At 39.2% G+C, this 25,896-nt stretch overlaps 1 long non-coding RNA gene across 2 annotated transcripts in view; it reads left to right on the top strand.

Moving 5' to 3' along the window:
* The window catches only part of LOC123385985, a 221,566-nt gene that overhangs the window by 60,032 nt on the left and 135,638 nt on the right, over positions 1-25,896 (top strand). For both annotated transcript variants that reach the window (XR_006599329.1, XR_006599328.1), the window contains exon 2: positions 11,819-11,905. This is a non-coding gene — a long non-coding RNA (uncharacterized LOC123385985). The remainder of the gene's footprint in view (positions 1-11,818; positions 11,906-25,896) is intronic.

A 25,896-nucleotide genomic window follows, 5' to 3' on the forward strand; every position in this document is an offset into this window, starting at 1 on the left:
TTTGTACTCTTTCATTTCTGGTATAATTATGCTTTCTGACCTCAAAATGTGCTGAGCACCTACTCTCTACCAGGTATTGTTCTAAGCACTGTAGATATAAAGATGAATTTAGGATATAAAGGATATATTTTGGATTTTAGGATTTAGGATATAAATTTAGGATGAATTTGTGGATTTAAAGATGAATTTAGGTTCTTTCCTCATGGAGCTCGGAGTTGAATGGAGGGACAGATAAATCAGTGGGTTAGTATAATATGTCTCACTAATTATTCATATAGGAGGGTTCAGGGGATCAGAAGAGAGCATAAGAAGGGCTTGGTAAGGTGGTAAGCAAGATAAGACATCCTAGAGAAGGTAATATCTGAGCTAATTCCTAGAAGAGGAAGACCAAGGGTCAGGATAAGGGGGAAGTTGGGAGTTGTTCTAGACAGAGAATTTTTCATTGTCTGATACAGAATTTAATACTTCACTCATCAGTATCACTCACGAGGCCCCATGGTTTACACTACAAATATCCCATAGCTTATATTGTAGTGCAGGATAAAAGAATAAATACTGTCATTCAGAGGACAGCAGCAAATTTTGCTCATCTGTTTTAGCTGCCACTCTGCAGAGACACAGGTGGGAATCTATCTGGAAACTGATCCAGTTGGCAATAGCATTTACAGATACTGTAGTTTTAGCACAATCTTTCCTCTTCTGGGAGAACAATAATAATTGTAATAACCTATATCTATTATTTCTTGCTAAGGCTTAAATGTATTTTCTTAGTTTAGCTTTGGAACACCTCCATGTAGTGGGTGGTGTTGTTACTTTTCAAGTGAGAAAGAAGTTACGTCAGTAGCTGATAAATGGCTAATAAATAGAGGAATCAACATTTGCAACCAGGCATGTGAGTCTAGCCTGCACTCTTAGTACTAGATTCTGCAGCAAGGTATGATTCAGTACATTTTGTCACTTGAAGACCTGGATAAAGACTTGTCATGGTCATGGAAAACTTATACTCACACTTCAGCGACCAACTCAACTATAATTACTTTTAATTCCTTCCCTACTGTAGCCAAGAAAATTTATTTAGTTTCTCTGCTCAGCATGGTGCATGGGATATGCTAAAGTAGAATAGTGGCTGAATCGGCAAATGAATGAATATTTCTGTAACAATACACGTTTCTGTCATGGCTGGTCTTACACTGAATTACGGTTACAGTAGTGTTTATACACTTATTTGCATGTTAGACTGTGTACTTCTTGATGAAAGTGATCAATTTTGTTTTGTTTTGAGAGAAAGTGCAAGCAGGGGAGAGAGGGAGAGAGAATCCCAAGCAGGCTCCATGCTCAGCGTGGAGCCTGATGCGAAGCTTCATCCCACAACACTGGGACCATGACTGCAGCCAAAATCAAGAGTCACATACTCAACCACCTGAGCTACCCAGGTGCTCCTGAAAGAGATCAGTTTTAGGCATCTTTTTATGCCATCTCCTAGCAGAAATCCTGGCAGACAGCTACTGAATAAATGTATACCAAAATGAGTGACTTAGTGAATGAATGAATGGATGGATGCCAGAGATGAGTGTTACAAGTAGACAGAGATCCCAACAGTGTCAATGTGTACTTTTTTGTATGCCTAAACATCCTCCAGCTTGTATCTCATTTTCTTGCATACAGTAGCTCTGAAAGACATTTAGTCCTTCCTGAGGATCCATGTGCTTACTTTTATTTATATGGTGTGTTGTGACTGGTTCTGGCTGTGAGCCAAAATGATATGTATCACTTTGGACTTAAGTTTTTAAGAGTAGGTGAGTTCTTTCCACTTTCTCTCTTACCTTGTACAAAAACCTTAGAGATGACACATTGAGATGAAGACTTCACATGATGAGGAGAGCCTAGACACCTGTGTTATTGGATAGAAAAAGCTACCCTGGTGAATCACTAGAACTACAGAGTATTTTGTGTGATTGAAATACAAACCTTTTTTGGGGATAAAGCATTGAGATTTGGTGACTTATTTATTACTGCAACATAATCTAGCCTAATGGGATTAATACAGTGAGTACTCAATAACTGTTGAAAGACTAGGTCACACCATTACCTACAGTGTTAAGACTGGTCTCGTTGCCGTACTGAATATGGTGTCAATTTTTGTTCTTTATTCAGTTGGTTAAAGCTGTGTGACCTTTCAAAACCAAGCATGGTCAAGCCCTAGTGTGAAGGTTTTTCGGTTTAGTCCTCTGACCTAAGTGTTGCAAAAGATGTGTATATTCCTATCTCCCATTTAGTTAAATTACAAGCAGGATTAGAATCGAAAGCAAAGCAGAACCAAATCTTGGGGTTAAGTGTTGATGGCACATTAATAGTGCCATATTAGTTATTTGTGCCTTTCAAAGAGTTGGAGCAAACAAGGCTGCCTGAAGTTTACCAGTGTGAAAATGAATGTTTGATTCATACAGTCATATGTGGGTATGCATCCGTTCCCACCAGTAGAGAGTCATTCATTCATTCATTCATCAAATATTTAGTAAGCACCCACTCAGGACTACTAAAATGGCCACAGTGAGCAAGACTGATTGGAAGTTTTGTTTACCCTCAGATCTTCTTTGGACTTAGAGGCCAATTTTAATTGAAAGCAACATACTTTATGCAGTCTGGAGTTTTACAAGCAAGGGGTAACTCGTATGGCAGACTTAGCCTAATGCTTTATGTTTCTTTTTCTTCTGTTTACATTTGTGGCTGTGGTTTGAAGGTGGCTTGGAATCTTAGTTTTCTTATCAGAGATCTGATTTATTTGGGCAAGTAGACCCATGTTTTTTTAAAAGGCTCATCTGCTTTGCTTTTTTTTCCAGCATTAAGCAAAATCACCCTAAGGGTCTCCCATTAACCCTCAGGCTGGTGAAGTAGGATAGTTTGGATACGTAATTCATTCTGGTGGAATGAATTAGTTGCAACTTGTTGGATGCTTCTTTAGCAATAATGGACTTAAGTGCATCATCCATCTTTTGTTTTTCTTCTGATGGAGTCTTCATGTTTTTTGGCTATTGTTACTTTCAAACAATTTAAAAATGGGGGATGGAAGCCTGCCTATTTCACCCATTTCTCCTTGAGTTTAGCAAGTTTGGACGAGATTCTCTTGACCAAATCATAGCATGATTAAGTAAGGCCTTGCTGCATGGGACCTTAGGCAGTGGCAGAAGCTGGCCTCTAGCTCAGGATTCCCCATTAAAGAGTTTAGGCAGTCAGAAAAACAAGGAAGAGGTACGTTTATTGCCTGCATTGGGTAATCTAATCTGATGCCTTGGGGTGAAGTGAGCGAAAGCCAGACAACCTTTCTGTAAGTTCCTTTGAATGGGAGCTGGCAGCATCTAGAACCGGCAGCTTTCCATCATGGAATATCCATTAACCTTGTTTATCTCTGGAAAAACACTGCCCTGTTTCCACAGTCTGGTGCTTGTCAAAGAACGGTGCAAGAGATCATCTTTGAGTTCAAGGAGAGGATGAGCTTTTCAGCTATGGGGAAAGAGTTTGGGGGTATTGGTTTTTCCCCTTATTTTGAGATCGCAAGCAACATGCAGCAGTATATGATCTGAACACAGGGGGACTTATTCACAAAGGTCCTTCTTAGATTCATTGATCTCTTATGGACAGAGCTGCCCCTTCCCCCTCCCTTTTTTTTTTTTTTTTTTTTTTTTTTTTTTTTTTTGCCTAGCTCTTCCTAGAGTTCATGGGTGTTATTTATATCTTGGAAGCTATAAATGAATGTAAGATTCACATTCTTATCTTGCTTTTCCAATTTCTCCTTGAGACCATGTCCCAGTATATGTTTCTGGCTAGTTCTTTCTCTGTTGTTCATCCTACATCCATGCGTGACTTTTCAACACATTCAGAGTTACAAAGCTGTCTTTCATCTTTCTTCATAACAACCTAATTAATAGGTGTTTGATATACATGTTTATTAATGACAGAATCTAGATTAGAGTTTAGAAAGAGAGATTTTGATCACACTTGTGAAATATGTTATTCCCAGTAACAGTTATTAAACCTGAAAACAGGCTACAGTATGAAGCTTTAAGTTACCATATGTAGCAATCTGCCAATAAGGAAGAAAAATATTTTCTTGGTTGATTAACTGCTATCTCGCCTCAAGACCTTTGAGGTAGATGGGTAAGGATGCTGTTAAAATTGATGTCGAAATCTTAATTTTTTAATTGAAATTCATTTATAAATGTATCTTTGTAGAAAATAACACTGCAGATTGGAGCTTAATTTAAAAATATTTAAAAATGTGTCACAGAATATGGACTTAGATGAAGAACATGCTATATAGGTTGTCCCTTAGTCTCTAATTAGCACAGAGTAAGTCAGCTTTAAATACTAATTCTTAAAAAAACAAAAAATCAAGGATGTCACAGAATTCTATTATGCTACTTAATGATTATATCAGGAAATTCTTTGCCATACCTAAATAATATCAGGCCTAATATTCCACATTTCAAATATGTTTTTTCTCCTTTAGATGATGACAAATAATATTTATGTATCATATAGTTAAGTACAACATAAATAATAAATATCCTTATATGTATGGTTGCACATATAGGCTTGATAGCATTAAAATACATTATTAGCAGAACAGCATTTATCATAATAGAATAGTTTTGCTTGTTCGATCACATTTGAAGAATAACGGATATTGTAATCTTCAAAATAACTTCATAGTTTTATGCTATTGGTTGTCCTATTAAATACCCATGAAAGCAAACTTAAGGATATGTAAATTTAGTTTTGAATATCCTTGGGGCATTTCTAGTGGGCCAGTTGTTGTGCTGGTTGCTGTCACATGTTATGTCATTTAATTCCTCTGACAGCTTCTTGATGCAGGAATTTCCCGAACCTCTTTACAACTAGGGCTTCAAAGCCCGTAATAAAGTTCAGCTAGCTGAAGCAATACAATCACCAAAGCAAAATGTCTTGAGGTGATAAGAACTCTTGTGACTTAACCAGACAATTCTGTCTTTATAATTGGTTCATTATGGAAAAAAACAGAACAAAACAATCAAACAAAAATAGAGTCCTCTCTATGAGAGAGAGTACTAGATAGGAATTAGAGTCCAGAGGTAGAATACTGCTTTAGTTGTCTACAACCCTGTGACCTGACACAGGGTTGTGGTAGAGCCACAGTTTTTTCTTAATCTGTGAACTCAATAAAACAGTCATAATGAATGTTTATTTTTTTAAATGTTTTGACTATGACCCATAGTAAGAAACACATTTTACATCACACACAGCTCAGTACACACACACACATACACACACACACACACACACACACACACACACACCAAAAACAAAATTTCACCAAACACTACTTATTGTTACTATGTATAATGCATTATGATATTTTCTATTTTGTTCTATTTCCCTTTTTTCTTTTGAAAAATTGTTAACGTTTATTTATTTTTGAGATCCCAAGACAGAGCATGAGTATGGGAGGGCCAGAGAGAAAGGGAGACACAGAATCTGAAGTAGGCTCCAGGTTCTGAGCTGTCAGTACAGAGCTTGACCCGGGGCTTGAACCCATGAACTGTGAGATCATGAGCTAAGCCAAAGTCAGACATTTAACCAACTGAGCTACCCAGGCGCCCCTGTTCTATTTCACTTTTAAAAATAATGTGTGTGACTTACTGAAATTATTTCAGAACCCACTGATGAATCTTAATCTGTGTTTTGAAAATAACTTAAGGTCTTAAAAACAAATTATGATAATCAATGCTATGTTTTACCACCATGCAAAAAACAAACCGATCTGTGCCAACCCCCACTCAAAATGGCTATCACTTTAAAACAACTGATCTGTACATATTTTAAACACACGATAAAATTCAACTGATTCTTTGTGTGTGTTTGAAAAATTATGTATTTCAGGAAAAAATAGTGAAATCCTGAGCTATTGAATAATATGAGAGAGCAAAGGACAGCATTATTCATTGGACAAATATGCTTATTAAAGCATCTGGAATGTCATAACAGGAGGTAGCTATGAAGACCCTGTCTGGAACAGTTCCCAAAGTGCAGAATTTGTTTATCTTTATTAAAGGCAGTAAGAGGGGCGCCTGGGTGGCTCAGTCAGTTAAGCGGCCGACTTCGGCTCAGGTCATGATCTCGCAGTCCGTGAGTTCGAGCCCCGCGTCGGGCTCTGTGCTGACAGCTCAGAGCCTGGAGCCTGTTTCAGATTCTGTGTCTCCCTCTCTCTGACCCTCCCCTGTTCATGCTCTGTCTCTCTCTGTCTCAAAAATAAATAAATGTTAAAAAAAATTTTTTTAAAAAGGCAATAAGGGAATTGATACACACTTTCACTACATCTTTTGTAAGAAAAAAAATAAGGTGATGGTTCATTCCTGTGCTTTGGGCAGGATTTGCAAGGAGAAACCTTTATATTTTCTAATAATAAGGAAATAGACATTCCAAGAATTAAAGACATTTTCATCAAGAATATGCTCTTCTTTGTCAAATAACCTATCCTGTTTAGTATGTATTTGCTTCTCTAGGAATTCAGAGTTTATTATTGAATAGTGGATCAGTGATTCATTCCACAAATGTCCTGTTGAGCTCCTTCTATATGCCCCACACTGGAGAGAAAAAGGTAAATAAGACAGATGAAATTTCTGCTCTCACCAGGCTTTCCTTTCTATGAAAACTGAGTGGATCTTCACCTCTATTCAATTAGTTGAAATGCTATGGCATTTTCATATACACATAGACTGAAGAGTGTTAAAACTTTGCGTAATTTAATGCATCATGGATAAGGCTCAGGACTTGGAGTTATCACTTAAAATAATTGCATATGTGCAAATTTGAATTTTGTGTATTAGTGGTAAAAATTTGTGAGTTCGAGCCCCGTGTAGGGCTCTGTGCTCCACAGCTCAGAGCCTGGAGCCTGCTTTGGATTCTGTGTCTCCCTCTCTCTGCCCCTCCCCTGCTCATGCTCTTTCTCTCTCTCAAAAATAAATAAATGTTAAAAAAATTAAAAATTTTTGATTTGCTTCAGATAATGCAGGATGTGACTAATGAGGTGTGAAGGGCTGGCGTGAGATCTGGTGGAGGACCTTTAAGGGTAGATAGAGCCCTTGGATTTTTGTTTGGCAGATAAGCAATAAGCAGCTGGTCTAAGCCGTAACCTAGCTTTCCTTGGAGAGAGTTCATGAACTTGAAAAAGAAAAAAATTGCATCTTTATCTTCACTAAACTGTTACCAAAATGTGACATTTCTTTCATTTTTGAAATAACACATAACATCATAATTATTGCTACCTATAATACGGTCACCAGCACATGTCACAGATATTTGCATTTTCTATTACAGCGGCTAGAGATGGTATCTTGAAATAGTGTTTGTGCTTCTCAGTACATTGAAATTACAGTACTTACTGGTTGACTACTAGATCTTGTTATTTAATGTACTAAAAAAGATACATGTTCATTATATCTCAAATTTATTTTTCAACGTGTTTTGAGAACTGTGTTTCAATGTGATTAGTTTGCTTTGTAATCCTCAGTGTTTTATGTTATTCTTGTGAAGACATTATTAGGAGAGGGGTCCACAGATTTTCCAGACTGACAAAGGGGTTCATATCACAGAAAAGGGTTAGGATATCTTGCTCTAAAGCAAAAGGTTGCAAACTCAAATGCCTACCCAACAGGCAGGTAACATCAAGGACTGAATGGAAAGAGAGAGATCCCTTAGAAGACCAGTATAGTGATCTAGAGAGAAAAGAATGTGGGCTGTGTGGCAGGGGGACGGTTCTTGAGAGCCTGATAACACCCCTGTATTCCTCCCAAATGTAGATATAACTGAATAAAGGCTGAAGGAATAGGTCAGGTCGAGACCAAAACATCACCTTCCTAGGGAACAAACCTGGCATTAGAAAATGTGGCTTATTTCCTGGCTTCCACAACTGCAGGAGGTGCCATTCAAGTGGATTATAAAGTGAAGGAGCCCCCTAGAGTCTTAGAGCATACAACCAGTGCCATGGTAATATGCTGCTGTCCGCTTCACCTGTGGGACCTGAGACGCTGAGTCCCGCCTGGACTTAAACCAGCTTACCCAGCACGGTTGGTTTGGGCAGGTCTCCTCAGGGAGGAGAGTTGGCCCTGGGAGGCCTTGAAATGGGCTAGAACACTGCATTAATTACATTGACTTCAAGGCCAAAAATGTTCTCCCCATTCTATTTCCCTTCCCAAGTCCTGTTGTGCTCCAGCTGTCCAATAGAGCCTATCAGAGGTTCTGCAATAAAATTAAAGTGCAGACAGAAACTCAGTTAATTAAATGCTAACCATGTGGAGATGCTCTAAATTAGAATATAATTCATCCCATTGTACTTGCCTCAGAAAAATTAAAATCCAGACAATGATCCATTTATACGTTTAAGTCTAAAATGACAAAATCCAAAGGAATTAAAGCCTCAAAGCAGATTCTATTGCTCTTATAAATTGAAGTCCAAAGTACCTAACTATACTTTTCTAAGTGCTGCGTTGAGGGGTTTTCTACCTTGGCAGAGTGAGGGGTTCTGGCAGGGTTTGTAGCTGGGGCTTTTCTTTCCTTGCAGCTGCAGTGGTTCCTGCAGAAAATAGACTGTTTGGTGCTGGATTGCTGCTCATGGATTTAACTGGTTAAAAGTTTCAATAAACTATTTTCACTAGTGGAACACACCCACCACATTAAGAAGAGAAGCCAACTCCACCTCCTCAAGCAATTATTTCAGAAAAAATTACATTCCGAGGATATGGGGCTTAGTATGTCATCAAAGACCTTGGCCCAAAATGCAGTGTCAGGTGAAGGAGAGGCAGGGCGTGTGCCAGTGTGGTAGAGAGAATAATGGTCTCCCAAAGATGTGGACATCCTAATCCCTGGGCACTGTGATGGTGCCTTACATGGCAAAAGGAATGCATAGATACAATGAAGAATGTTGAGATGGGGAGATTATGTTGGATTATCTAGGTGGGCCCGATATAATCATAAGGGTCCTTATGAGAGGAAGGCAAGAGGGTCAGAGTCAGAGAAAGTTTAAGGGTACTATACTACTATCTTTAAGGATGGAGGAAGTGGGCCAGAACCACAGAATATTAGTGGCCTCTGGAAGTTGGGAATGGTAAGGAAATGGATTTTCCTCTAGAACCTTCAGAAGGAATGAAGCCCTGTCACTGCTTTGGTTTTAGCCCCAGTGGGTCCTATTTTGGACTTCTGGCCATCAGAAGTGGGTAAGATAATACATTTGTGTTGTTTTAGGTTGCTGTTTATGGCAGCTTGTGGCAGCAGCAAAAGAGAACTAATACAGGTTGTTTAAAAACTTGAATTCTGGTACAGACCAGCCTACATTCAATCCCAGCATGGCCACCTCCTCAATGTGCAGCCTTGAGTCCTCCCAACATATGCTGAGGTCCCTGAATCACCAGCACAGGTGTGCTCTGACGAGGGATTGTACTGTTTAAGGCCAAGGTTTCACCATAGGGTTGCCTGTGCCCACTGAAGTCCAGGCCTCTTCTAGGCCCTGTGCAGTTGGTGCCTGATGAGGTCAGTCCCGTGCATGTGCCTTGGCTGAGCCCCAGGTTTTTGGAAACCCTTGGCCACCATGGTGTTGAGGCTCAATTTTCCAGATATTTCTCCTGAGACTTTGTGTCTTTGCTGAGGGCCATGCACCTTTGCTTTTAGGTTGTTACAGTCCGTAAAAGAAAAAAAACAGAGAGCCGCATATAAAAACCAATCCGTATAAAGCAACCACAGAACAAGTTGTAATCATCCATCACAGTTGAAATGTCATGTGACCTAAAGCTTAAGGCTCCTTTTCCAAGTCACAGAATTTTATTTTTTTTAATTTTTTTTAACGTTTATTTATTTTTGAGACAGAGAGAGACAGAGCATGAACGGGGGAGGGTCAGAGAGAGGGGGAGACACAGAATCTGAAACAGGCTCCAGGCTGTGAGCTGTCAGAACAGAGCCTGATGCGGGGCTCGAACTCACGGACCGTGAGATCATGACCTGAGCCGAAGTCGGACACTCAACGGACTGAGCCACCCAGGCACCCCTACAAGTCACAGAATTTTAAAAGAAGCCAAGTGCAAAAATCAACCTCGTGGCCCAGTGAAAGCCTCCACAGCCCGCTAAGGTCAAAACATCTCTCCCATACATAAAATGTCAAGGCCCCTCAAGATCTTTTAACATGTTTATTTTATTCCCCCACATTCCAGTCATTTGTTTCTTAGTGTTCCCAACCAATGCACCAAATGTTGGGAAGTGTTAAGGAAAATGCCCTTTTCCTGCCCAAATTCAAACATACTTGAGAAATAAGACAAAGAAATAAGGCAAGCATAGATGAAAACATAATTTTTATGACCTATAAAGCTGACATTAGAGGGTGTGGTTTGTATATGCCATCAAGGGAAGAGCAAGTGAGGGTGTGGAGAGAGCCCAGGAGTGCAGAGATAATGCGTGTTGTTCCACATGGAAAGAAGTATCAACAGCTGGGAAAGCTTTCTCCACTGATGCAGGTTAAAGGCCTGCCTTAGATTGACATGGTAAAGAAGACTCAACTCAGCCAATCAGTTACATATGCTGTTCAGGTTAATTGGGTGCAATGGTTATGATACACAAGCCATTTCAAGTTGCATAAGTGCCCACCCCACGGACTTCCAGGTCCTCTCAAATCCACTTGTTAGACCTAATCAAAATGTTCCCAGTGTAGTGGAAAGAGCTTTGCAATACCAGTCAAGTGATGATTTTTTTTTTTACTATGACATGAGTGAACAATTAATGCCAAAAGCAGAAATGTAGGCATTGTTATAAAATTGAAATAACTCAGTGACATGGCTTACAGTTGCCTTAAAGACCCTGTTGAGGTGACACTGGAGAAGACACGGCATTTGAGGATTGACCCTAGAATCCTCAAGGGCTACAAAGATAAAATCAAATGAAATTCTCATTCATGAAACTCATTTATAAGACTATCCTTTAATTTTTGTTTTTAGTGGTTCATATGAATGTATTTAGAGGAGACTGGCCTATTTTAAATAGAATTTGATTTCCTAGCCTGCCTTCATTTAATTGTGTGGGGAAGAGATAGCTGAAAGGTGAAGGCTAATTTATGTGAAACTGTGTGAGCTCAGAAGTGTGTAGCAAGTGATGCCAGTGATGGGTTCATCAATCTCTAAAGAATCTGGAACCAGTTAAAATGGTGCTGGTAGAAGAGCATGTTTATAGCTGATGCCCGTCCTTTGGTAAATGTGGATTTTGCTCCACACAGGAAAAGCATACTGCTCTACTTTATTGGTTGTGCATTTCATGTCTTCTGGTCTTATTTTCATTGTCAGCTAATGCTTGAAAGTTCATTCATGATTTGCTGATTCACCACCCTAGCCCATCTGTGTTCTCTGGTGATATCTGAGAGTAATTCATATTGCTGAGATTCATGTATCTGTAACTTCTTGGTGCACATGGGCTCTGCAACGGTACAGAGCCTAGGAGGAGCCCAAACCCTGGGAAGCTCCTTTTGGCCAACATAAATCAAGGATGTTGATGTGGAATTATTTGGACAACTTAAGGGAAATCCATCACCACCACTGAAAAAGCTATACAACATGTGTCTTCAACTGATGTTTAGCTGGGAGCTATCTCTCCATGAATCCAGGAGAATTAAAAAAAGAAAGGAGTTTTTGTGCTATTTAAAATTATACTTAAAAAATATGAAGTTACTACTTGAGACTTATAGATCCTTTCAAACGGTTGCAATATTTTAGGTTTTATCTCTGTGTTTATTCTTTTTTTTTTTTTTTAGGGAGGATTTTTAGTGAGCAGATGCCTTGTGAACATTGTCAATTTCGCCATATCCAGGAAGAATGAATGGTCATTTCTTGTCCCTAAGGTACTTCTTTGTTTCTTGGGAACCTCCTTTACAGAGTATCTTCAGAACCCAGTAGAATTAGTGTTTTAAGCAGCAATGCATATTTAAGAATAGGGGCTAAAACCAGCAAGGTTGGAATCCCACAGCCTTTGAGCCCCACTACAGACACCTTGATTTGACTGCAGAGTGCTGAGGGTTCTTTCAGCTTCCTGCTGCTCCCAGCCCTCGTTTGATGGATTCTGATTTCCAATTGCTTCCGATAAGCACCTGCCTCAACTACCCCACCCAGGTGGACTTTTGTGTACTGAAAACTTGTACTTACTTTTTGTTTGTGGCCTGAATAATCCCTGCCAGCAATTCTCCATCTATCGCTTTGTCTACCTCATTTTGTCATTTGGTTCAGTCTAGAACAAGGCCAAGAGGCCAAGTTTGCCTTGGAAATTACTTTCTCTCCCATGGCAGGGAGACATGGGTATGTTTGTATATTGTGCCTGTGGGCAACATGATATCCTGGCAAAGTATGAGGCTGCCCCATCCAGGGCAGTAGTCATGGGCTTGTTCTTCAGTGGAAGGCTGGGTGTGGCTAATCACATTACAATCTGAAATAATTACTAAACAGAGAGAGCAAGAGAGACAATAATATTGGTAGCTTCTAAGAAATGACCATTATTGTCTAGAATGGTGTCCTGGTCTGAATCATCATGGTTCTAAAGCTTGGGCTCAAGTGTCTGAATTGTATGATGTTGCCTTCAGCTTAGCTCAGTGTTGCTTCATTAGATAATATTCTCTCAAAGTTTTTCTGGGGAAGTCACCCCAGCCTCAAGACATTCTGGAACCTCACTGACACAAATTTTGGAGGACATGAGAGAACTGAGACCCAGGTTTAATGACTTGATTAAGCTTTGGGGATGGTCCCTGAGAAGGGCAGCCAACAGACCAGAATACAGGATCCACAGGGACTGTGAATAAGGCTGACTTCACTGTTCCTGTTCTTAGGGGTGATCTAGTAGGTAGAGATTGGCGGTAGGGGTTCTTGCAGCAGGAATACTAAAAATTAGATTGATGATGCCTTTGTGGGTCCATTTGTATCAAACTCCAATTAAAGATCCAGGTTAGGGGCCTGGCAAAAGCCAGTGTGTCAGCCCAGAATCAAGCCGGCAGGGTTCAGGACAGGATTCTGGATTCAGCAGGGGAGAACCAGAGCATGAAGCAGACATACAAGGCAGAAATCAAACCTACAAGGAGAACACAGTAGGGAGTTAAAGGTAAGTTTAACTCAGTGTGAGCATGAGTTCTTATGGCCCATTCCTGGGACTAGGTCTTCAGCAGCATTCCTCAACCCCAGCACTTTTGACTTCTGGGGCTAGATAATTGCCTCTGCATTGCAGGGTGTTCAGCAGCATCCCTCACCTCTCCCCACTAGCTGCTAGTAATACTCCCTTAGTTGTGGCAACCACGAATGTCTCCAGACATTGACAAACATCCTGTGTGGGAAAAAATCACTCTGGTTGAAAACTACTAGTCAACAGTGAAAGGTGAATTCCTGTCTCCATTGTGCTGGTGGGACTGGTACAGAACCAGGCTGGAATGCTAGTGGAAAAACCAAGCGGCACTCCGAGATCTTGGTGGATTGGAGATTTATTTAACACCGGCGGGCTCAGAGGAGACTGTTTCTCCAAATATCTGAGCCCTGAGCACAAGCATGGGGGACAATTTATAGTCTGTTACTTCCGTATTCCTCATTAGTAGTAATTTGGTGCACACGGCAAGCAGAGCAGGAAGAAGAACCCGGAAGAGGGGTCTCTAAGCTAGAAACTATAGCTTATGTTAGGCCATCTTATGGTGCATAACTTTACTTATTTTCCCAACAGGACTGCTGTCTTGATCAGGATTGGGTCAGAAATGAGGCATAGGTGATGGTCAATTACAGGTCTGAGGACCCTGCAGATAAGCAGAACGAGGGCCTGACAAAAACTATACAAAGGTCTCTAGTGCTGAAAACTCTTGTAATGGAAGTGTTGGAGGGGGAAGAACTGTAATTTTGCTTGACATTAGGAAGAAAGGAGAGAAAGCTTTGCAATCTATTGTGCTTTTGAATGGAGACTCTACATTTAAATCGAGGCCTGAGCTCAGATGGATATTTAATGATGAACTCTGTGCTTGTTGTTCTGCCTTAATAATCCATTCTCTTCTGGGTTGACTGGTGTCACCGTGAGAAGCCTGTAGTCACAACTATGATTGTCCATCAGTAAGAGTGCTTTTAAGGCTCATCTCAACTCTATCTAGAAAAGAACGTCCAAGACCCAGGATGCTTTCCTTGGTGAATCTTACCCCAAGTTTACCTTTTCCTGAAAGTGGTTTTCTAGAAGTAGGCTTGGGTTGAGATGGATGAGTCCTCCCTTCAGCTTCATTTCCAGAAATCATGGTCACTGCTGGCTTTATCTGTGGCTTTTTACCTGCTGTGCATTCCCAGAGATGGTCTTGTGCAATCTGCCTCAGTGGACCTTCAACCTCCAGGTAGTGGGCCATTTCTAATTGCAGGGTAACTGCTATTTCCTGTGGTCATTTTGATTCTTCACACAGCACATCTTTCCTTTCAGAAAAGGAGTTAAATGTCACATTGTGGGAGCAAAGAAGCCAAGTTCAGAACAGGGTGCCTGCCTGGGTACCACCCAAGACGTACCGTGAATATTTATTTCTTTATACATAGTCGAGCAGCTCCCAGAACTCATGTGAAGACTGTGTTCCAGTTGTGCTAGAAGGCCACGTTAGAACCCTGATTCAGGAGTAGAGTTGCCTCTCCATTCCTACCACCACCATCTCAGGCAGTGATAGTGAGTGTGACATTTGAGCACAATAGGCAACAGGTGACAGGAATTTAATACACTATCTTGTTTGTGCATTGAGAACAAAAGTGGGGCACCTAGGTGGCTCAGTCAGTTGAGCGTCTGACTCTTGATTTTGGCTCAGGTAATGATCTTAACGGTTAATGGGGTTGAGCCCTACATCGGGATCTGTGCTAAAAGCATGGGGCCTGCTTGGGATTCTCTCTATCTCCCTCTCTCTTTGCCCCTCCCCTGCTTGCGTCCATTCTCTCTCTCTGAAAATAAATAAATAAGCTTAAAAAAAATGAGAATGAAAGTGTTCCTTATGAAATGGCAGGGTATTGGAAGATTTAGGTATGTAAGTACATGTATGAATTTCAGGGATTCAGGAATTTTGCATGGGCTTAGTTTCATTTCTACCTTCTAAGAAAATTCAAAGCAGCAAAATTTAATGTCAAAATTAAAGTGAAAGATGAAGAAGTGACCAACTGACACACAGGGTGGTGTTGTCTTGGCCTCTCCTCCTCTGCTGTGCATTCTCTTTATGCTTACTTACCTCTTTGATTTCTGGGATTCAGTACTTTTTCGTTAGAGCAAAAGCACTCTTTCTACTCGAATATTTTAAAATCAGACTTCTGATCCATTAGGCTTTTTCTTCTCACTAATTAACATCTGTACACAGATTATAAAATCACATTTGGAGAGGTAGGGGGGTAGAACTTTGCTTAAACTCTGTGCATTCCTCTTTTAGCATCAACAAAATTCCTTATACTCCAGATAAATTTTGAGTTTATTTTGTATAGTTTAAATGGTTGTACTCTTTTTTTTTTTCATTTTAGTAATTTTTGATACTGGTTTGAGGAATGTGTGCAAGAGAGACAAAAAGATAGAGAGAGAGTGTTTTTCTTTCAGTGTCTCAAAAGATTTAACTTGGTTATTCAGGAATGATCTCAATTTTGTTTTGCACATATTTTTCTCTGAATTTTATCCAGAAATTTAAGCCTGGATTAATTCTTCTGTGGTTAAGACCTGTTTTAATTTTAGTAACCTCAGTCTATATATATTTTAAGAGGAGAGGTCTAGTATATTCGTTACTCAACATTTAAGTCCTAATTTCTAGTTCTGTCCTTATATGCCACACAGTATTTCCAGTGGATTGGCATTCTTCTTGGTGGCCTTTGAAACATGCAAGAAAGTCATTGAAATGAGAACCAACAGAAGTTTTGTCTTTCCTGTTTACTAAGCCTGCTTTCCAGGACTCCTTTCTGAGAGCATACCCCAGTCCTTGGAACTTGCCAGTAAACACTCAAACTAAACAGTGCTGCCACTCAGGCTTCTGGACGCCTCTCCACTTGCCTTTTAGCTGTGAGGCAGAATGTGGTATACAGAATATTGAAGTCTAGGCAACTGGATAGATAGGTCTTAGACCTCCTTACCGGCTCTGAAACTGGGAAATTGGAGACGTTTAAAATTCATACTTTGGATTTATAAAGGTTTCAAGACTCAGAAGTGGTGATTTCTTGCTCAATCTCATTTTCACCATAAACTAAAGGAATCCTGTAGAATTTATAATCTGTTGACTGCAAGGTTATAGTAAAAGAAAATTTGGATTCCAAGAGCCTCATGTAGGAACTTGATCAGTAGAAATGACTCACTTTAATCATGTGTGGAACACTGAAAGTTGACTCAGAACTTTAAGGTGATACAAATAGTGTACTAGAAGACACAGTCCTTCCTATGGTCTTAGAATGCCTTCTTCTGCCTTTACACAGGATGAAGTCTTAGTCATGTCAGTCACAGGGATATCAAAAAGTTCTTGAGAATACTCTCTTGGAGACCCCCCCATCCCCTCACACCATGATGTTCCCACTTTCCCTGTTGGAAAGGTGTTCTCCATTCAGTTCCCCTTATCCTGATCTTCCTTCCACCTCTTTGGAAATTAAATATATGTCCTCTTGTTCAGATATAAACAGAGATGTGAGAAAGGCCAGTAACCTCTGTTCAAGAAACCATTCTTTCCCATATGATATGGTATTGATGTTCTAACATAGGACATTCTACTTAAAATTATATTTAAAAAATGTGTAATTTCCAACAAAGTATCTTTAAAAAAAACAAGTTAGTACTTGGAATCTTATGATTTGATAGTCTTATCCAATTTAGTACTTGGAATCTTATGAGTTGATAGAGGGAATTATTATATTTAGTTTTTTTAAAAGCTATTTAGCCAGTAGCTATTACTGCAAATGCCTCTGAGTAGGAACAAAAACAGAAATAGGTGTTCTTGACAGATTACTTTAAAAAATTATGTATTTGTTTAATTCAATGACATGAGTCACCTGAACCCTTTTGGGAATAACTGTCGGGATGTGAAGACTTGGGGGTTTGTCTAGGTAAAAACGTATCTCACTTCCCTTTGTGTTCAATTTCTCCTTTTCCTCTCCTGCCCAACGTGGCTCCTGGGACCTGACGGAGATGTACACAGTTGTTGAATGAAGAAATGTGGAAAAGCAAAGAAATGATTCCTTGGATGAGTTTGTCTGTAGAAGGAAGCTTGTGGGTGTATAGTGGCAGAAGTCTGAAATCAGGATAAGCATTCCTAGTGATAGGGAAGCGTCTCGTCAGTTCTATGAGTGAGGCCACAGATAGATGAAACCGCATTCATATTAGTGGAAGAGTGCCTTGGATTTTGCTCTAAAAATTTCATGGGGAGGATCTTTATATATGTTTGGTAATACCATTTGAGTTTAATTGTTTTAATGAAGTAGTCTTTGTGATTCTACTTAAATAGAGTAAGTAGAAAGCATATTCATTTTTAGTTTAGCTAATTACATCACTGGTTCGTGGAGTGGCAGATATGCTAGTGACAGTTCTTTTCTAACGCAACATAGGTGTTCTTAGAGAACTGTGCAAAGTTGCGCAACAAAAACCACAGGGCTTATGGGAAAGATGGGGTTAGACAGCAATCAGAGACTCTCAGTGACCCATAAGAAAAGACGGAAATCTAATAAAAATGGTAATACAGTTTAACATATGTTAAATGGTTAAGAAACACACAAATGCTCTAATAAGTAGAGCACTTTACCATGAAGAAGACTGAAGTTTGCTTCTGTATGTGGGCATCCAAAGGGCTGCAGGTGATAAAATCCTGGGAAATGGGAGAAGGAGGTTACTGATACCATAAAAAAAAGTTGTAACAGTGTGGGTGGATATTGTTCATCACATACATGGTGAACCGTAGTAGCTGATAGATATTTCTAGGCACACACTGGGTAAGTGCATATGTGTGTTTTGTGTTTTCCTCCATAGCTCAATTCAAGTGGGTGCACATAACACACCTGAAATTTGCATCATGCTCAAATTGTTCCCTGACGTATTGACTGTGTTGGGACAAACAGACATTTTCAAAACAAGCACGCAGTGTGTAGTAAAACCAACTGTAAGACAAGCAGGTAATGACAGTCATAGCTTATATATTTTGAACCCTCATTAGATGCCAAGCACAGTTCTAAGCTTTTGACGTGTGTTAATTAACTCATTCAATTCTGTTAGCAACTGTATGATGTAGGCACTTTTGTTACTCCTGACTTGTAAATGAGGACACTGTTCTACCAGGAGGTGAAATACCTTGTTCAAGTTCATAGAACTAAGTGGCCAAGACTCCAGGTCTCTTAACTTTCTGCTTTTCTTCCCTCTCTGCTAAAGGAAAGTAACTGGTTTGAATGCTAAACCTCAACTTTACAGAGCAGCAAAATCTGCCAGACTTTTCTGGCATATCATTTCCCACCATTTGATATTTATATCAAATGTATGAACTCCTTCAAGCCAGGAGGACATTCATTAAATATGACTTAGAGGGCCTGATGGTGGAGGAATTGTTTAAGCTATGTCAGAAGAATCTAATTTATTAACTCCCCTTGTACTTGATTCTTCTCTGTTTCTTGGGCAGAATTTTCACAATGTGATGATGAAAAGCAGTGGGCAGGGAAGGGCAAACCAACCATTATACAAAGTACATTATCTGTACTTGGCTAGGGGTGGGTCTATATTTGGTAAGATTAAACTCTATTATATTTTCATGCTTGAAAGTCACAGAATTGAAACTGTCCCTCAGGACAGGAATTTGCCATTCATGTTCCAACATTCCTTATCTCCTGAGCAAAACCACTGCATTGATGTCATCTAATGCCCTTGTTTTTATATTTCCCCTTTAGCTTAATACCATTTCCTTTTTTCTCTGCTCATTCTACCATATTGTAATGGAGGCTGTTTTTGTTTTGTTTTGTCCTCTCTACCCCAATTTTTTTTTTTTTTTTTTTTTATAGCTGGTGAAGGATGATGGTGGTAGGAAGTGGTTTGCAGAAAAGATTAGAGAAACAGAACCACACTAGGCTCTGAGATAATTAGAAATACGTGGTCCCTTCCCACTTACTCTTACCACTAGAAGTGTATCTTTCTTTGCAAATTTATGTAAATCTAAATTTATATAAAGTCAAATTTTTTAAAAATTAAAAGTTACAAAAATTGCATTCCAGTTTATAAACTAAATGTTAATTTCTTAAAAAAAAAAAGATTCTGGGGCTCCTGCGTGGCTCAGTTGGTTAAGTGTTCAACTTCGGCTCAGGTCACGATCTCATGGTTTGGGACTTCGAGCCCCACATCAGGCTCTGTGCTGACAGCTCAGAGCCTGGAGCCTGCTTCGAATTCTGTGTCTCCTTCTCTCTCTGCCCACCTCCCCCCCACTGTCTCAAAAATAAACATTAAAAATAATAATAATAAAGAAAGAAACTTGGGGTGCCTGGGTGGCTCAGTCAGTTGAACGTCCATCTTTGGTTCAGGTCATGATCTCACAGTTCGTGGGTTCAAGCCCCATGTTGGGTTTTGTGCTGACAGTGCACAACCTGCTTCAGATTTTCTGTCTCTTTCTCTCTTTGCACCCCCCACTCCCCCTGCTGCTCATGGGCACATGCATGAGTTCTTTCTCTCAAAAATAAATAAACATTAAAAATAATTAAAAAATAAAATAAACATTCTCATGTGCAACTAGTATTGATAACAATTACTCACGCCTGGTGGTTCTCAACTCTGGTTGAATGTTAGGATCAATACTTGGGGAGAGAGTTTTTAAATTACTTAAACAACAGCAACAACAGCCTTCTCTTCCTTCCTGTCCCTCCCCCTGCTTCCCTTGCCCTACTGCCAAAAGAGCAGAAGTTAAAATGAGTTAACCAAGGCAAGGATTTCTATCTTTATTACTGTATAGGGTTGTGCTGGATAGCATTGTCAATCATTCATTCATCAATCATTTATGTACCTCCCAAGTGCCAGGCACTTGGGGAAGTGGGGGAGGAATAATGGTATTTAATATATGCTCTGAAGTTAGAAGACCCAGAGATCTGAAGAATGTGTAGGAATTAGTTGGGTGAAGGGAGAGGTGGCACAAGGGAATGTTGTGGGAAGGGTCTGGGCAGAGGGTAAAACCTTGTGGTGGGAAGTACACTGAGCCTTGTGGGGAAGGCTTTTCAGAAGGCTGCTGTGTCGGGGGAATCAATGACCAACAGACTGTTTTATTGTGATCTTTCTGTCTAATTTTGGGCAGCCTGGGGTTGCAACCAAGTCTGGTATAGTACGATCTCTCTTCCCCAGTGCTTCTCTGAGCACTAATCTTCTGACAGCTGGTCTCTCTTCACTGGCTTCACTTCAGCCTTTTCCTCTACTCTTCTGTCCATATTAAATTTTCTCTGCAGCCATTTGTTGTGTGACAGTATCTTTTCCTCAGCTATTTAAGAAACTTTGGTCAGTTTGAAGCAGGGAAGAAGGGAATGAGGTCAAGAAAGGCTCTGGGGATTTAGGTTCTGTTCTTGGCTGTGTTACCAAGTACCTCTAGCATCTCAGGCAAGTCTCTCTTCTGTCCGGGCCTCAGTGTTCTCTCTCACCTCTGGGATAAGAGCATAGGCCAGGGGATCTACAAGGTTCCCTCAAATGGAAAGTTTACTTTCTAAAGAAGCTCTTTAAACCAAAGCCCTATTTCTTGTGATGCCAGACTGGATAATTATTTAGTTACATGACTTTTTAAAATGGCATTGCTAGGACATAATGCCATTTGAGAAATATCTATTTTAATGTAGATAGATTTAGCCAAACTTAGGATGCCCTTTCCTGATTGCTATGTAATAGTCTAAATATGGACATTCTATTCAAGCGACTCTAACTTTAGTTAACTTTCACAGATCCAGATGCTGCATATACCAAAGGTAAATAGTAAAAATGTCCTCAGACATACAATATGGAAATATGAAATCTTAATGTGTAGTAATATGAACTCTGAGAATCAGATCCAGTAGTTCAAAGTGATGATATTCAGATTACATTAAGAATAATTTATTTAAAATGAAAAAATCCTGAAAATGCCGAATGTTGGTATTTCTCAGGCACTACTGTTGGGAGTATAGATTGGAACCACCATTTCAGGAAGACATTTGGCAGTATCTCTTAAAGCTGAATATACACATACTCTGTGAGCCACCAATTCTATCCAACAGAAATGAGTTCATATGTTCACTAAAAGACATATACTAGAATGTTCATAATTGAGAGTAGACCAAAATTGGAAACAAGTCGAATGCCCACCAACAGTGAAAATGATATATGAAATGTTGACTATTCATATAATGGAATCCATATACCAACAAGAACGAAGAACCTACAAAAGCACACAACATAGATGAAATTCACAAACAGGGTTGAGCTTATGTTTGTTTATGCTTAACAAAAAAGCTACACACAAAAGAACATATAGCATGTGACTTCATTTACATGTAATACAAATACAAAATGAATTTTTAGGCTTTTAGAAGTCAGAATGGTGGTTACACTTTGGTAGCTTGGTGGCTGTCAGGGAGCATGACAGTGGGCTTCTGGGGTGATTCTTAGTTTCTTAAACACACTGGTGTGTTTGTGAAAATGTATCAAAGTATACACTTGTGATTATGTGATTTTCTGTGTGTGCACTATATTTCAGTAACAACATTTCAAAAAAGGGTTTTGACATTTAGTATTTAACCCATACAACAATTCTAGAAGATAAGAAGGGCAAGTAATTTTTCTTCAGCTGTGTAGGGAAAACAGACTCAAAAGTTTGGTTCAAGTTCTCAGGGCTAATTAGTGGTAGAATTAGATTAGGTATGTCAATCTCTTAACCTCAGGAAGATGACTTCTGTAGGAGGATCTTGTGTAGTGCCTGAAGCATAGTAGGTGCTCAATAAATGTCATTTGAAAATGGATCATAGACTGCTGTTCTTTCAGTCCCACAAGACCATCATCTTGCTCTGGGATTGACCATTTGCTCTGGTGGTCTGATATGCCTGATAGAGCAAGTATATTCTCTCCTCAGAGAAGAATGGAGGTGAGCCCTGAGTCAAATGTCCCAAGAAGCTGCCAAAATACCTGTGGAGAATTACATAACTTTGTCCCTTTAGGGCTTAGAAAAGAATGAGTCAGACACTCAGTTCTTAGACCCAGTGCCTAGGAAAACAGGAAGAAGGTTAACTTAGGCAGAAATCCATCTCTGTGACCTTGGGTAAATCATTGAACTTTTTTTTGGGGGGGGGCAACAGTTGAAAGACAAATTTGATACTTTGTACCTAGGATCATGTGATCCTTCTATGGTTAAACTCCTGAGACCCTGGAATTTTATGCACTCCCATACATATAATGAGATTCTCATTATTTTCAAGGACATCTGACTGCTTTTCAAACTTGACAATTCCTTTGGTGTTATTTAAGATTAAATTTTGATTAATTTACAACTCAAATGTGGATATGCCCAGTTTTCTACCTGTCATATAGTTCAGAAAGGAGATGTACCAACACTTTATATAGAGTAACCAGAGGTTTTATCCATTGTTGACTCTGTTTCTTCCCAAAACATAAAACAGAACTTTTCTTGTCAACATAAAATTCCCGTTATTTATGATGTGGCTAAAGAAAAGATAAGAAGTCCCGGAAATGGAATCTGTTATTGCTTGGATAATAAAAATTCACGACCTTCTTTGGGAAAAAAAAAAGGACAATGATAAAACACTTTGATTTAGGGTTTGGCTGTGATGTCAAGGTCAGCCAATGAATGCAGAGAGAATCTGAGAAAAATAAAGAGATAAATAGAAGCAGATGTTTGGAAAGTCGTCTTGGATATTGCTAGTGAAATTGTATGGTTAGCTATCAAAATTTCAGGGTTACATCTGTCATCCTAATAAGGTTATAATGAAAGGCATTTAAATTGGTGTTCAAAAAACCTCATTAGAACTGCGGTCAACTACACTTTACCAATGAGTGACATTTTCCGAATTGTGCTGCAAATTTTGTATCTGAGGTGCTTTTGAGCTCAAGTCTCTGTCAGGGTATTTCTCAAGGAGGTCAGCTGCAATCAGCTCCTGTTAACTCAAGACCTTTCTTTTAAATTAAGAGAGAAATCTGATGAGAAGGGGAAAGGAAGTAAAGTTTGAAAAGTTTGAGCATCTGATTGACCAGCATATGTGTTCCCAAAACAAACTACCGTTGTTGTTTGTGGTTGCAGGAAATAGAAAAGTTCTGTCTTAGACTAACCAAAGGCTGTCATTTGAAAATGTTGAATAGCCTAACAGAGGAAATAGATCACTAATAACATAGCCAAAAAGGAATGAAGCAGAGAGCTTAGAGATAGGACCATTGGAGACATTCAGATGGAAGGCCGGTCAAAGGAGTAAGCACAAATGGGCAAGAAGAGGTTGATTCCAAGCCAAGGTTCAGAGAACTTGAAAAAGAAAATGATCAAGATTAGTGAGAAGTGTCTAAAACTGTTGTATTGATATTTGCTTGACAGTTTGCTCCAAAATATCTTTATTTGCTTTACTGATTGGTTTTCAAAAGTGCTACATTTCATCATATAAAATGTAGAGAAGCCATGATTATCACTATCTCAATACAAAGCCTTGACTTAATTCAGTTGAATTCCTGCCTTACTTCTAGTTGTGTGGCCTCGGACAAATTACTTAGCTCCCCATGCCTCACCTTCTTCATCTGTAAAATAGAGAAATGATAGTGTCTGTTTCATGAGTTGTTTTGAGGCTTCCATGAAATGGTGAATGTAAATAACTTATTTCAGAGCCTGAATTACATAAAAAGAACAGTAAATGTTTCTGCCCATGTAGTGAGGATAATGACCTTGACTATATTCACAGTGAAGGACTCTTTGTTTGTTGCTTTCCATTTTTCTTTCCTCTACCTTGATGTCTTCTCTACCTTGTTTTTGAAAAGATTTGACATCCCTTAAAAGGTTGCAAGTAATAAATAAAATTTTATTTTATGTGTCATTTAAAGGTGAAATTGAAACACAATAGCGAGGTTTAAGGTTGTTTTAACCTTAAACACATTATATTTTATATAATAGTATAAAATATACTTAAGGTTATTTTACTTTATATATACTTTATATAATAGTATAATAGTATCAAGGTATACGTAAGGTGATTTTAAAAAGAAAACGGAGTAGAATTAGAAACTTTACAAGAAGGAATATGGAGCCAGAATAAAAGATAGCAAAGATGTGAACTAGTGAGTCTGTACCAATAGAAGTTTTAATGGAAAATGGATGACTCATGCAAAATGGGCAATTTTTAAAATTTAATTCATTATTTAAAAGTATAATTTATTGTCAAATTAGCTAATATACAGTGTTTACAGTGTGCTCTTGCCTTCAGGGGTAGAGTCCCATGATTCATCACTTATATACAACACCCAGTGCTCATCCCAACAAGTGCCCTCCTCAATGCCCATCACCCATTTTCCCCTCTCACCCACCCCTTCCCCCCATCGGCCCTCAGTTTTTTCTCTGTATTTAAGAGTCTTTTATGGTTTGCCTCCCTCCCTCTCAGTTTGTAACTATTTTTTCCCCTTCCCTTCCTCCATGATCTTCTGTTAAGTTTCTCAAATTCCACATAGAGTAAAAACATATGATATCTGTCTTTCTCTGACTTATTTCACTTAGCATAATATCCTCCAGTTCCATCCACGTTGCTGCAAATAGCATGATTTCATTCTTTCTCATTGCCACGTAGTGTTCCATTGTATATATAAACCACATCTTTATCCATTCATCAGTTGATGGACGTTTGGGCTCTTTCCATAATTTGGCTATTGTTGAAAGTATTGCTTTGAAGAGAGTTTATTTTAAAAGATGGGATTGCAGGTGAATGATCAAGGACACTTTACTCCTAGGCCTCAAGGTTTGAGAGAAGGAGGAGGTTGCTGCAACCCAAAAGAGAGAATCTGTAGAGAAGGATGTCTCCAGAGGTCCTTGGAAGGACCAGAGACCTCTGTTGAGGGACACAGCCAAACTGAGGAGACCTCATTGAGACAGACCTGGGGAAATAAATATCTTGAGTTCACTCTACTTCCTCCCTACCATATCCTGCTAGCTCTTCCCACTGAGTGAAGAGAATTGGAAATCAAAGGAATGTGAGCTATTCATGTCATCCACACAGGGCCATCTTTCTTCTGAAGCAGAAAGTGGGTGAAGTGTGGGGGGTGAACATATCAGGCAGAGAGGACCATTAAGTTGCTAAAAAACACTAAAATCTTAACTAGGATCCAAAGCAAAAAGTGGGAAAGAATCAGATACAAAATCCATGCTCTCAGCAAACAATAAAAAACCAAGTCGTTTACTATGGAGCTATTCTAGATGAGTCTAAATTTAAGTGACATTATGCAAAATTGTCCAACTTGCTAAACACTTACCTATTATGTAATATTGTTGGATATACAGCAATTAAATTTGGGAAGCACCTGGGAAAAATAATTTTGGTTTTAGAAGTTGGCCCAAACTGTTCTTTCTGAAAATAAATAAAATAGGCAATAAAATGGTCTGTAAAGGCAACTCTTTACTGAGACAATATAATGCTTTCATTTTTTTTAAGGAATCTTTTTTTGCTTGTGTTCCACTAGTGCAAGTAGGCACTCTGTGAAAAATAGTTACAGAGCATTGAAATAGGCTTGAAAGAGGGAACGAAAATTCTGATTTATCCCGCTCAGAATTATTTACTGAGGTGTCAGGAGGATATTCCAGAGGCCCAAGTTTTATAGTGATGAATTGCAAGGAAAAGCATCAGGAATTGACATTCTAAACTGAGCACACACAGTTTGCACCATGAG

The sequence above is a fragment of the Felis catus genome, chromosome B3, assembly GCF_018350175.1.
Source record: "Felis catus isolate Fca126 chromosome B3, F.catus_Fca126_mat1.0, whole genome shotgun sequence".
Taxonomy (NCBI): Eukaryota; Metazoa; Chordata; class Mammalia; order Carnivora; family Felidae; genus Felis; species Felis catus.